General features: G+C 45.2%; 1 long non-coding RNA gene across 1 annotated transcript in view; it reads left to right on the top strand.

The window, feature by feature from the left end:
* Nucleotides 1-1,710: 1,710 nt before the first annotated feature.
* The window catches only part of LOC140212910 (uncharacterized), a 71,734-nt gene continuing 61,489 nt past the window's right edge, over nucleotides 1,711-11,955 (top strand). The window contains exon 1 of the long non-coding RNA XR_011889884.1: nucleotides 1,711-2,194. This is a non-coding gene — a long non-coding RNA (uncharacterized lncRNA). The remainder of the gene's footprint in view (nucleotides 2,195-11,955) is intronic.

Genomic DNA, 11,955 nt, shown 5'->3' with positions numbered 1-11,955 from the left:
TTTTGGTGATCTCCAATACAACGCGTTGAGAAGTTTTGTAGGCACATATCTACATTGCGTCGTCTTTCTTTTTCCAGTACCAGCGACATGGCTAGTTTCCAAAGTGCACCGGGGAAATAAAATTATCCTGCACTGTTACAGCGTTTTTATTGAAGTGCCATGGCAACCAGCAACCGAAGAAAATGCAATTCATCATGCAAGTCGACGGAAATGCGTTTAATGGAAACACCTCTGGTGCCTTTCGACTTGGCGAGTCATACCAGAATCTTTAACTCCTGAGCGGCCAGTCACACAGTTGACTAGTCGTTGGCTGCACCGCATCATCATATTAAGCTAAGATGGGGTAGCATGACTTAAGCAAAAAGAAAGGCGGGAGTGTTGGCGGTTGATCGGGCTGACGCCTATGGTCAGTTAAAAAGTAGACTGGCCCGACAACAGCAATCTGGCTTGGGCCGGGCTTAGCTTTTAGAAATGGCGAGCCCATTTGCCGACCACCGGCACGCTTTGTGCAGACGACACCGGGCCGGCCTCATGACCGCCGGTTTAAATATCGTGGCCGCGTTCGTCCAACACACGGACCGGCCACTTCCCTACGACGGCAACAGCACCGCTTGTCCGCGGCAAGGGTTCCTGTGCCGTATTCATATTTGGGTTTTACCCACACAGCCCAGCCCACCACCGCCTACCCCCTCAAAAAAGAAATCAATTGCTCCTAATCTCCAAATTTATCCGATGCCCACCTCTATGGCGTAACGCACGGGCCATGTGTCGCTCCGGGACGTATACCACACAATTAACAAATTATTATATGCTGGTGAGAATATGCATATGGCCTATTCCGAGGAAGTACTGAAATGAAATAAAAGCGAATAACGACTTAATTGCCCGACGTAATTTAAGACGTAATTTAAGCTAGAAAACAGACATGTAGATTGTAGATTTTCCACTCGAATTACCTATTCGAAACGGACGGAAACAGCATTCGCATGCGGCGTGCATTGACGCCAAGGAGAAAAAAATAAACAACCAAAAGACGTCGGCGCCACATGTCTTACTCCACCTAATCAATGTAATCAAATAATTGACCGACGATTCCTCTGAATGAGAATGCAACTTCTCGCGTCGGTAGCCGTCAGAGGACCGGCACCACTTCAGTGATATTACCCAAACAGCGACAACAAAAATGAATTTAGTTTTTTTATAGGATGTAGAAAGAGGAAAAGGGGGAGTAAAATTGCCACCCAATCCGTTGCTGTGCCGGGGAGAGCACTTTCCTACATTGCGTAAAGCGCTCCATGCTCTCCTACCAGCGACATTAACGCGTCAATAAGAGAGCACGAAGCAGTGGATATCACTTCTTAGTTGCTGTCGAAGTAATGGTATTGCCCTCCTTAATGGTAAAATCTATGGCAAATATGATGATGCGTGATTGAACAATCGCTCTATTACTTTTTGCGAAATTTATAGCGGGTTTCAGTCGTTTTCTTAAGTCAATTAAGCAAATTCGTCCTAGCATCAAGACATGCGTGACACGGCGCGCTAGGCTCATCACATGATGACTCCAACCAAGAAGAGCGCGCCTAATAGGTTTCTCGGTATGCACTGCACCAAATGCTGTGAGAGTAAAATAATAGGGCCCCAGCACTTTACAGCAAAGCAAGAGGCGGCGCGCTCCTGCGCTGTAGCAGACGACGCGAAGCACCTCCCCTGGGTCCCTGTGCGCCTGCGCCGCTTCGCTTCGATGCGCCGCCGCGCCGGACGCACTGGCGCCCCGCGGAGCGCGGCCACGGTGAGCCGTGTTCACCCTAAGAGTGGACGAGACTACCTCCTCAGTTTCACTCGCTTGACGGGGAGCCATACAGCTGCTCGGATCCGCTCCGAATACTACGCAGTATTGCTGCAGTGGAACATCGCTGACAAGGTGAAATATGTATTTTGCGTACAATTTTACCTCCGTTAAGTGTTTTCATCTCATTTTCCAGGTTCTTCGCGTGGCCACAGACAACGCTTCATGAGTGAAAAAGGCATATGCATTTACAAGGTGGGAGACTGAAGAGGACGATGATCATTACAATTTTGATGACTGCCCGGAACGCTTAACCAAGCAGCTTTTATTAGAGTTCCATCAGTTAGAGCAATTTCAATTTGGCTCCACCGCCCACAGCCTGCAGCTCGCCGTACAAGACGCCATTCGGCAAGTATACCCTATTAAATAACGTATTAACGCGATAGCGTTAAGGAGCTCGTGTCGCAAAAAAGCCGGTGTCGTTGGCGTCGGCGTCCGCGGCGTTGGCCGTGAGCCATAAATCCCGGCAGGCACTCCATGAATAAAAAACAACTTGCAAGATGGGCTGGGTGGGAATCGAACCAGGGTCTCCGGAGTATAAGACAGAGACGTTACCACTAAGGCATGAGTTCGTTGCTTCAAATCCGGTGCAAAAGCGCCTCTAGTGAATGCGGTGTTGCCTTAGAAACGAGCCTTAGAAAGTTATACAGCGGTGTATATCGGTAATTATGAACATGTAACTTACAGAAGTCGCAGTTACATGAGTAGCGAAGTGCATTTCCGCTACATTTCTTCAGCGCTTTCCGCACACGCAGAGCCATCTTGCGGCAAACACAGCAGACCCCGTCCTCAATGTACGGCGCTGGCCCGACACGTGGCGCGCCACGCGCGCATTGGGGTTGTGCGGGGACAGGTCCGAGTCGCGTCGCGTCCCGGGTTCCCTCTCCCCTGACGACGTTTCTCCTTGCTCCCTCACGGGTTGCAGAATCAAGCGTCCTTCCATTCTTTTGATCACTATCTGTCTATCTCTTCGCCCGTGCCGATCACGACGTTTGGCTGGCGTGCATCGTTTCCCCGGGGCTCCGAGACACCGAGTTCTTTGGTTCGTTCCGCTTGCTCAGGCGCACGTTTCGTTGCGGCGCCGAACGCTCCGTTGTTCGACGCTCACCGCGTCCGACGCGGGGCGCCTCGTAAGTGATCGCTGCGCCGTAGCCCATTGTCTTACACCCCTGGGCGGTCGACAGGAACGCTGTCGCGTTCCACTCTTGAAGGCGAAGCTTAAGCGTCCTCCAATTTTTGATTTCATCTTATGTGCATTGATACGCCGCTCATTTATTACTATTTTCATAAACGATTGCCTGGGCAACGCTTTGCTAAATAAGTCGCCATGACAGCATGAACAAAGAATGCATGAACATAATAGTTGCAGTTTGAAAAGCAAGAGAAGAGAACTGTGCTTATTACAGTTTCGGTGGTTTAAAGCTTTATAATGCAACTACCCCCTGCGCATGTATAGCTGAATTTTCGACCATGCTTAACTTTTTCATGTTGGAAGATTGGTGGGGTATTTGCAGTCATGGCCGAGATCACGAACTCTACTTCCTTTCGTTTTATTGCCGCAGGCCAGGCACCAAGCTTACGTGACTTCGAGGTCTGCTCTCACCGCGTCAATAAACCGTTCTCAAATTTCTCTATAGACAAGGAACAGTGCTACTAGATGGTGCAGTGTGTTCAGAAAGAAGCCCAAGAGAGGAGCGCGTGCGGCATGACGCATGATGGTCCGGCACGCCATGCTAACCACGTGGTTCGGGGTGGCCGCCCTAGATGGCGCTGAGTGAAGTGAGAAAGGATATTCCTGCTGCCGCACATGCCTCTTACAAAGTTCTTTCCACGAGAAGCAATACGCTGTATTCCTACGTAGATTTGATGCTAACGCATTACTGTCGAGAGTGATCGTGAGAAAGCCGCAATTTTCTACATTTGCAATTCATTGCTTTTTCTCTGTTGGACATGTTACTTCCATTTTCTAGCTCATGCGATATATCCGTGGTGCATGCAAGTTGACGTGTAAGAAAGCCTTTTTATTCTCGAAGGTAGGAGCTGATGAACCGTGTGTTTTAGCTTTGTGTTCTTGCCTCTACGCTAAATTATTAGGGCCAAAATATGAAGGGAGTTCTAGCGAACACTATCAACTTCCTTTTCTTATGCCCTGTGGCAAATATCACAATTCCGTTCCAAAATTGGTCTACTGAAAGATAGAGACATTTCTCGCCCAAGAAATTGAGTCATAATTTTCTAATTAACAAACATTCATGAATTTTGTTTTTTTTTCTAATACCCAATGGCATATATTGCAATTAAAGAATTCTGGCTCGTGAGACTAAAAGGCATATCCATTTTAAATGTTCACTTGAATACAATTCTGTGGTAGACACCACTTACGAGATATGCGCCGTCAAAATATGCGATAAAAATGCGCTCTTATGCCTATTACTTTGTTAGCAATACGTCGTTTTATTCGAGAACCCCAAAAACAACTGCAACGCCAATGAATTGATGTGGTGTCATACTGAGTATTGGTTCGAAGTGTGTTTCCCCTTGAGAAGGCGCCTGCTAGAATATGTAAATTGCAACATTTGCTGTAAGGTAATTCATTGAGAAGTTAAGTATTTAATGTTTGCTGATTAATCCATCATGCATTTCAATTTCTTGCGCAAGTAATGTCTGCCTCTTCGAGTAGACCAGCTAAAGGACTGGAATAGTGCTATCTGCCATAGACAAAATTAGCAAACTTTTGGGACTGCTCGCTGAGACATCCGGTGCTATACATTTTATTATAAGTAGAAATAACGGTTATAATATTATTAGCAACTATTATTCTCGTTCTCATGTATTATCGCTACTACTGTCGCTATTTATCAATTTGTCACGAACTGACAATCAGCTTCAAGACTGGCTGCTGTTATAATAATTTAGCCTAATCTTGTGGCTTCTTCAATCATTGCAATATACTGGCGTTTCCATAACCTAAGAGCGAAGACCAGTTTCAGTAGAGCGAGGTATCTACCCAAATCTTCAGTTTAGTTCTCCTGCCGCACAACAGCGTAGCCTTAAATATGGGTCTGAGTAGCACTTGGTATGCTTGTTCTTATTTCATGCAAGCATAATATTCATTTTTAAACGTGTAAATTCGACCAGGTTTATCCGTTGTCCACCTACACCTTGTTTTCAATTCTGAGGATGGTGACTCACTCGGTTTTTGATAAAGTAGCGCCTTTGTGCATTGTGTCTGAGCTATTCACACGTAAACACCTGCCTGCAGTATTTTTGCGGGTTTAATCGTAATAACAACTTCACTATCTTCTCATGTGGAGAGGCGCATTTGCAAAGATAATTTTATGGACCACATATATTTTTAACACCTTTATATAGCTGCAAACTTGTTGCATAAGAAGAATGCGTCCATCTTAAAAAAAGGCACGATGTACTTGAGCCAGAAAACACGTTTAAAGGTATCCCGCGCACAATAATTTTGCCCGGGACATGGCTAAGCATAACAGCATGCATATTTATTGGTTTCCTTTTCATAAAATGAGATAAGTAACTTATTCACCGGTAAAAGGAGACCTTCGTACTTCAGTTTTTTTTTTTTTTTGCTCCAACTCCACCTGGTATAGAGAGTAGCTAATTTGCGAAATGGGAGTTTCAATGAAAAGTCCTCCTCCACTACGCGAGTTGTTATATTTCATGACTAGACTATGTTCTCTGGGATGAACACTTACTTTACTTTGGCGCCAACGTTATGTTTATTTCGGCGCAGTTGACGTTCTCAAATATTCAAAATTTATTGGAAAACTATTTGCATATATGAAAAGTCACTACTCGATTGGAAGCCCAAATCGCACGGGACACTATTCGTTTCGTTATTCGACAGTTTCGTGTATTCGCCCACCTCTGGTATTATTTGTCACTTGCTAAAAGCTGCTATTGTTCTTTTTCTCAAGAAATTATTTTCATAAAATCGTTAAGGCCGCTAATTTCATGAACATGCTGTGTGTACAGAATACGAAAGCATTATACTTTTTTGGTTATGCGGGTTTCTAAATTTAGAGGTGGACTGTACAGCAGACGGCCGCCTTTCCGTATACAGCATTATAAGTTTCGTGTGGCTACTCGCATGCCTCGAACATCATCACAAGAAGAGCTTCTGGAATTTTTTTAACGTTTCGCAAGCATTTAACCCACCAACCTTTCTTATTAGATTTCTGACTGCGCAAATACATAGGGTCTGCCCTGGTTTGCTACGGTGCATTTACAAGTAGCGCGGAGAGTGGCTTATGTACATTCGCTTTCTACTGTGTAACACTGAGGCGTCTCGTAGTCATTTCCTACCGGAGTGTCTGCACGAGTCTTCACCTGTTCTCTAGAGAGAGAGAGAGAGAGAGAGAAACTTTATTTGGTTCCTTCAAGGATTTAGCGTCTCGAGGTCTCGGTCGTCTTGGGCTGCGGCGACTTGGAGCCTCTTCCGGCAAGGGTGGGCCCCTATTCCAGGGCTCCACTGAGCCTAGCTACCTCACTAGCGTGCTGCACTAAGGCCCTGTGGGCCGTGAGCTCGCAGCTGGTAAGCCAACTCTCCCATTCCTCCGCACTCGGGTTATTGTGTTGGTGGAATGATTTATTGTGTTTACATTCCCATGTGACATGGTATAGTGTGGGTGTGGCCCCGCACCATGGGCAGGTGTCTCTGTATTGTGTTGGGTACATTTGGTTTAGGATGTATAAATTTGGGAAGGAGTTTGCCTGCAATCTGCGCCAACTCGTTGCTTCCTCCTGCGTTAGAGCTTTGTGCGGTGGGGGATATTTGGCTCTCGTCCCTCTGTATAAGTTTAAGATTTCTGTGTATCCGCCTTCACAAGCGTGTGGGTGATACTCCGGGGCGCGCGACTGCTCTGCTCGGAACGTGGTCTCTCGAGGTAGGCTGTCTGCCATTTCGTTACCCTCAATGCCTGCGTGGGCCGGAATCCAAATTAACTTGTGCGTAACGTTCCTCTCGGCGAAGTTGGCTCCGCCAAGAATTCTGAGGGCGGCTTTGCTAATCCTGCCCCTCGTGTAATTTCTGCACGCTTCCTTCGAGTCTGTTAAGATGTTTAGAGGCCTGCCTATCCTATATCCTTCTACTGCCGCCAGCGCCACGGCAATTTCTTCGGCCTCCGCTGTGTCGGCTGCCTTTGCCGTCGCACATACAAAAATGTGCAGTAGAATAAAAAGGGTTTGCAAAACCAAATGCAATTTGGCGTAGTCACCGATTTATCCGCCAGCAAACTTTGCCATATCGCATTGAGCTGGCACTAACGAAGTGACGAAGTCACTTGATGCCGACTCCGGAGGAACACACATGCCCATGTTTTTCAAATGAAGCTGACGCGGCAAGAGCACACATGTTCGTGTTTTTCTCGTCGAATGGCAGCGCTGAGAAGACTTCTCATAAATTAGTTTGTTGGTTTGTTGGCTACCTTCGACAGCAATTTGCAAGGCTTTCTGGGAGCAGGAATGATGAGCTTATCGTTCTTTCGCAAACTTGCTCTATTCAATCTTCAGAGGCAGCGATAGGGCTGTAAACAAATGCAAATTTGGTTGTTCGAATACTTTTGGAGTATAATATGAGCTATAATTACGAACTTCGTGTTTTAAAATGCAAATTACTCGACCGCACGAGCACTCGTGAACAGGAAGCACCCATGATACTCGTGAGCTTTGTGCAATTGCAAGCTTAGAAGCAAATTGTTTAAGCCGTCAATAGCGTCTCGTGAGTAATTTCGGCCGCTTAAGATTATTCTCTTGCAATTATTCTCGTAGGGTGCACGCCCAGTTACCGTGCATGTTTGCGGGAAAAGTCACTGGAATGTATGAAGGGTATACGCTGGAAAGAAGCTATGAAATTGCCTTGTGGCTTTGGCTGTGTGAGTCCAAAGAATGCTTGTCTAGGTGCGGGCCGAACTCTGCCGGGTGAGGTTCGTCGGTGGCACTGAGCATTCACATTGTGAACAATGTGAGAAGCGCTACAAAACTGCTATGAAATTCTCAGCACCCGAAGTCTGCAAATTGTGTACATGAGAGCGCACTTGCTCCTTAGTAGTCATCTAAGTCAACAGAGGAGTAGTCTATCTGAGAGATGACGGCATCAGGCAAGTGCACGGTTTTATGACTGCCGGAGGTTGGAGATTTGGGCGCGAGCTGGTTGGTGTTCCATTGCAACCTTGACTTACAGTGGGTGCATAGAGAAAAGGATCGAAAGGACGATGAAGACAAGGGCTGTCTTTCCTGCCATCCCCTGCCTTCCGGCTAGCTGAGTTGTAGAGCGGCCACTTGCGATAATTGTTGCCTCTGATAGACCACCAGGAGCCAGAGGCAAACTTATCAGGCTTACTTCATGATCAGACAAAAACGATGAAACTATAAAGCAAAGGCCGCTGAGAAGAAAAGGCTCTTATAGACAGCAACGCCCGCGGCCCACAGCGCGCTCGGTGACGAGGTTGATGGCTACGCAACGAGCACAGGCTTTGCCAACTGGAGCACAGTTCAGTGGAAGAAAAGTGATGGACGAGGATGAGTAACGCAACATTCCGGCGGTTGGAGTTTACGGTAAACATTCCAGGCCAGGTCTGTCCACGACGTTTAGAAAAAAGCTGGTCGACAGAAACGTTATTTTATAAGACGCCCCACCGAATCGGCATCCAGCGTTGTTTCCCAATCGTTTGCGTTTATGCGCAACATGCTCAATACGGCTCCTTTCAACATACTTTTTTCTTGGTGCTCCTTGCCGCGCACAAACATCGCATAATAAACGCTGAATCGTAGCACCCGGCGGGCACCGAGCTCAACTGGGCTAACGGGAAGCACGGGGGTCAGGGTACAGGGCATCTCTTGAACAATAGGGCATGAACTCTGCCATGCCTTTAATGCACCGTCATTACATCAATACTCCATCGCTTATGCACAGCAATTATTTCTGGAAGAATGTACTGCTATTCTCCAACCTACAAATCGCTCCATTTCGTCGGTAATCAGGTGAAACAAAATGAAAAACTTAGCCGGGCTAGAAGTGAAGCATCCGTGTCATAGACAGTGTGCTTGATTAGAGAAGACAGCTGGGTTAGTTGGTGTATATTACAGACTTCACAGATCATCACATAGCGCGATAAAGACAAAGGACGACAGCAAGAAGCACACAGGGCAAAACGCAAGGACACACAGGAGAGTAGCGTTCTGTCCTGTGTGCTTCTTGCTGTCGTCCTTTGTCTCTGGCGCATTAGTTAGTGACATTTGTTTCTCTTCGTGCGATCGCATTGAGTATTTGAGAAGCTATATCCAAAGCTATAAGCTATAACCAAAGCTCAACACATGGAAAACGCGTGAAATGCGGGAAATAGCGTCTCGGGCCTTTCTTGGCTAACAACTTGAACACTGTTGCCAGACAGTTTGTCCTTTCCGCTAAAATTAAGAAAACTGTAGGCTTTTTTGCAGATTGACGCTGAAACAATGCTACGAAAACACAGCGTGCGTAAAAAGGGGCGTGTCGCTGGTTGGTTTGCTTTCAGAAAGCTTCTTTTTTTTTGGCTTGATATAACTTGCGCAAAAGAAAGTGTGATACTGAAAACGATGCAGAAAAGCATGTACTTTCATGTTTAGAAAAAAAACAAAAAAAGCGCTTTTTGTCATGATATTCGCTCATCCTGTCGCCTTAAAGCGCTTTTCGTTTCGGCGTCTACCTGCTCATTTTCTTTGATGTCAAAGTGTGCAGTTATCTACTGAAAGGTGACGTTATGGCCATATTTATTTGCAGGGCAGAGATCCTCTGTAATATATAGAGCTGCTGAAAAATGCAGAGCACACTGTGAGGACGCAGTGAATGGTTTGAAGAGCTGGCTTGACGTGATGCCATCGTGGTCGTTGCATCGTCGTCATCGCAGCTTTTTCATCACATTCTCATCGTGCCGTCGTCATAACGCAATGCCTATCTTCGTTACATTGACGACATATTTATAATATGGGAACACGACACAAGCGTGTTAAACGATTTAATTAGTAATTTCAATTGCTTTTACCCGATTATTAACTTTACTGCTCACCACTCTCCTAGTCATATCAACTTCCTCGACACGATGGTCTACACAGAAAATGAAAAACTGAGAACGACACTTCACCGGAAGCCTACGGATAGCCAACAATACTACAACAGCCATCACCCGCGACACTACAAGCAAGGAATTTTTGTTGGACAAGCGAAGAAAAACCTTCAGCGAAGACCACGATTATATCCACTACCTAAATGACCTTAAAACGACATTAGCTGGAAGAAAATATGCACAAGTAGCAATCGAAAGAGCTTATGATGTAGCGTCACGATTGAAGAGACAGTCGAAATCAGCGAAGTAACAGTTTACACCAGAATCTGACAGACCGCCAGTCATTATAATAAAGTATTCGATTGCACTTCCAAACATAAACAACATCCTACGAAAGTGCCACTCAATATTATTAAGTAACGAGCATCTGAAAAAAGCGTTTCCGGATGTACGAAGGTTTCCCTATCGCCGCAACAGGAACATTAAAGGCGCATTAGTGCGCGCAAAAATCAGCCAACATGATTTCCCCGTAATAAAAACATGTTGTCGCCCCAGGTGCAAAAACTGCAGGCACCTTCAAAGTGGCATTAAAATGAAAAACACCGCAAATAATTCTGCACACGAAGTCAAATATTGCTTCACTTGTACAAGTTCGGATGTGATTTATGTGCTTGAATGTTCCTTGTGAAAAAAATAATATAACGGTGAAACGGGACAATGAACGTCAGATGAATTAGACATCGCACGGACACAGCCAAAAACCTTCCCAAAGCCGTCATCAAGCATTTCAGCCAACCATTTCATAATTTTCATGAACTGAAACTCCACATCTTACAGTCAAATTACCGTTCTGAACGAGATAGAAAATACAGAGAATCATACCATATTCATAAGTTCAAGAAGTTGCAACGAACAGGCATAAATGCTTCAAAGGGAGCTTTAGAATCAATTCGCTATGCTAAATTTCAAGCTGTAGGCAACAACGCTTAGTTTGAGTGCTTGGCGGTCTTCCTTTTTCATTTTCCTGCTTTTCTTAATTTTTTGCCTTTATTTACTGATTCCATTTGCGTATTTTCTTCACATTTTTTTTGTGAGTCCAGGTTTCTGCCGCTGGTAACTTGCCGCTGGTAACGAAGAGTCCGAAAACCTTGACAATTCGGATCATTTCCCACCCGCGGCAAGTTGTTTTTCCGTCCAGTTTCATTTCCATTATATTGGCGTTTATTTCATTTAATATGCACAAGTAATTTCCCCTAAGTTGTCCTTGGTGTCAGTGTTTGTTGGCTTCTTTTGATATGACTAATAGAAATTGGGCTCCCCGGTTAACCCTCTTTCTTCTTGTTTAATCTTGATGGAGCGGACATATGGCGCCAGAAGTGGTCTGAATTGCTGCATGGCCAGGTGGCGTGGAACGTGGCTAATGTGCGCAGTAGTTATATTGTAGGACACAACAATGTGACCTATTTATTCTCTTCCGAGGTCTGTGCAAGCATATTGCCTAGTTCCCTAGAACCAGGAGCGCAGCATATGTAGCGCTTCCAATGAACGTTTATTTTTATTAGTTCACAACGCCAAGAATCCAACCTTCACGTGATCCAATTCGTTATATCTGCTGCTGTTTATGCAGAAAAACTTGGTTCACCGCAAGACAATGCAACTCGCAAAACATGAGGCAGACGTGCATACATATAAGCTGAACGCTGCATTGAATAAGTTTACCAATCACACAGTTCCTGTATTTACAAATTGGGCAACCTATGGTTCCAACTATCCGCATAGAAATACTAATCGTGCTCCTGAGCACAAAAACATAGACAACTGGCTTACATTACTTCTGATCTTCAATCAAGCATGACGCTAATGAGCACATCACTGTTATTTTTAATAAAGAAAGCATCCTCTCAGAATATGTTTATATATACGGCAAGCTCTGAGGTAACGTAAGAGCCAAATCAGGCTTACGTGTTAATATACCAATGAATGATGTTCAGCAGCAAATTAATATTTAAGACGTATAAGATCTGAATCGTTGAAGCATCTTGT

The sequence above is a fragment of the Dermacentor andersoni genome, chromosome 8 (genome assembly GCF_023375885.2).
Source record: "Dermacentor andersoni chromosome 8, qqDerAnde1_hic_scaffold, whole genome shotgun sequence".
NCBI lineage: Eukaryota > Metazoa > Arthropoda > Arachnida > Ixodida > Ixodidae > Dermacentor > Dermacentor andersoni.
This window is presented reverse-complemented; position numbering and strand designations above follow the sequence as displayed.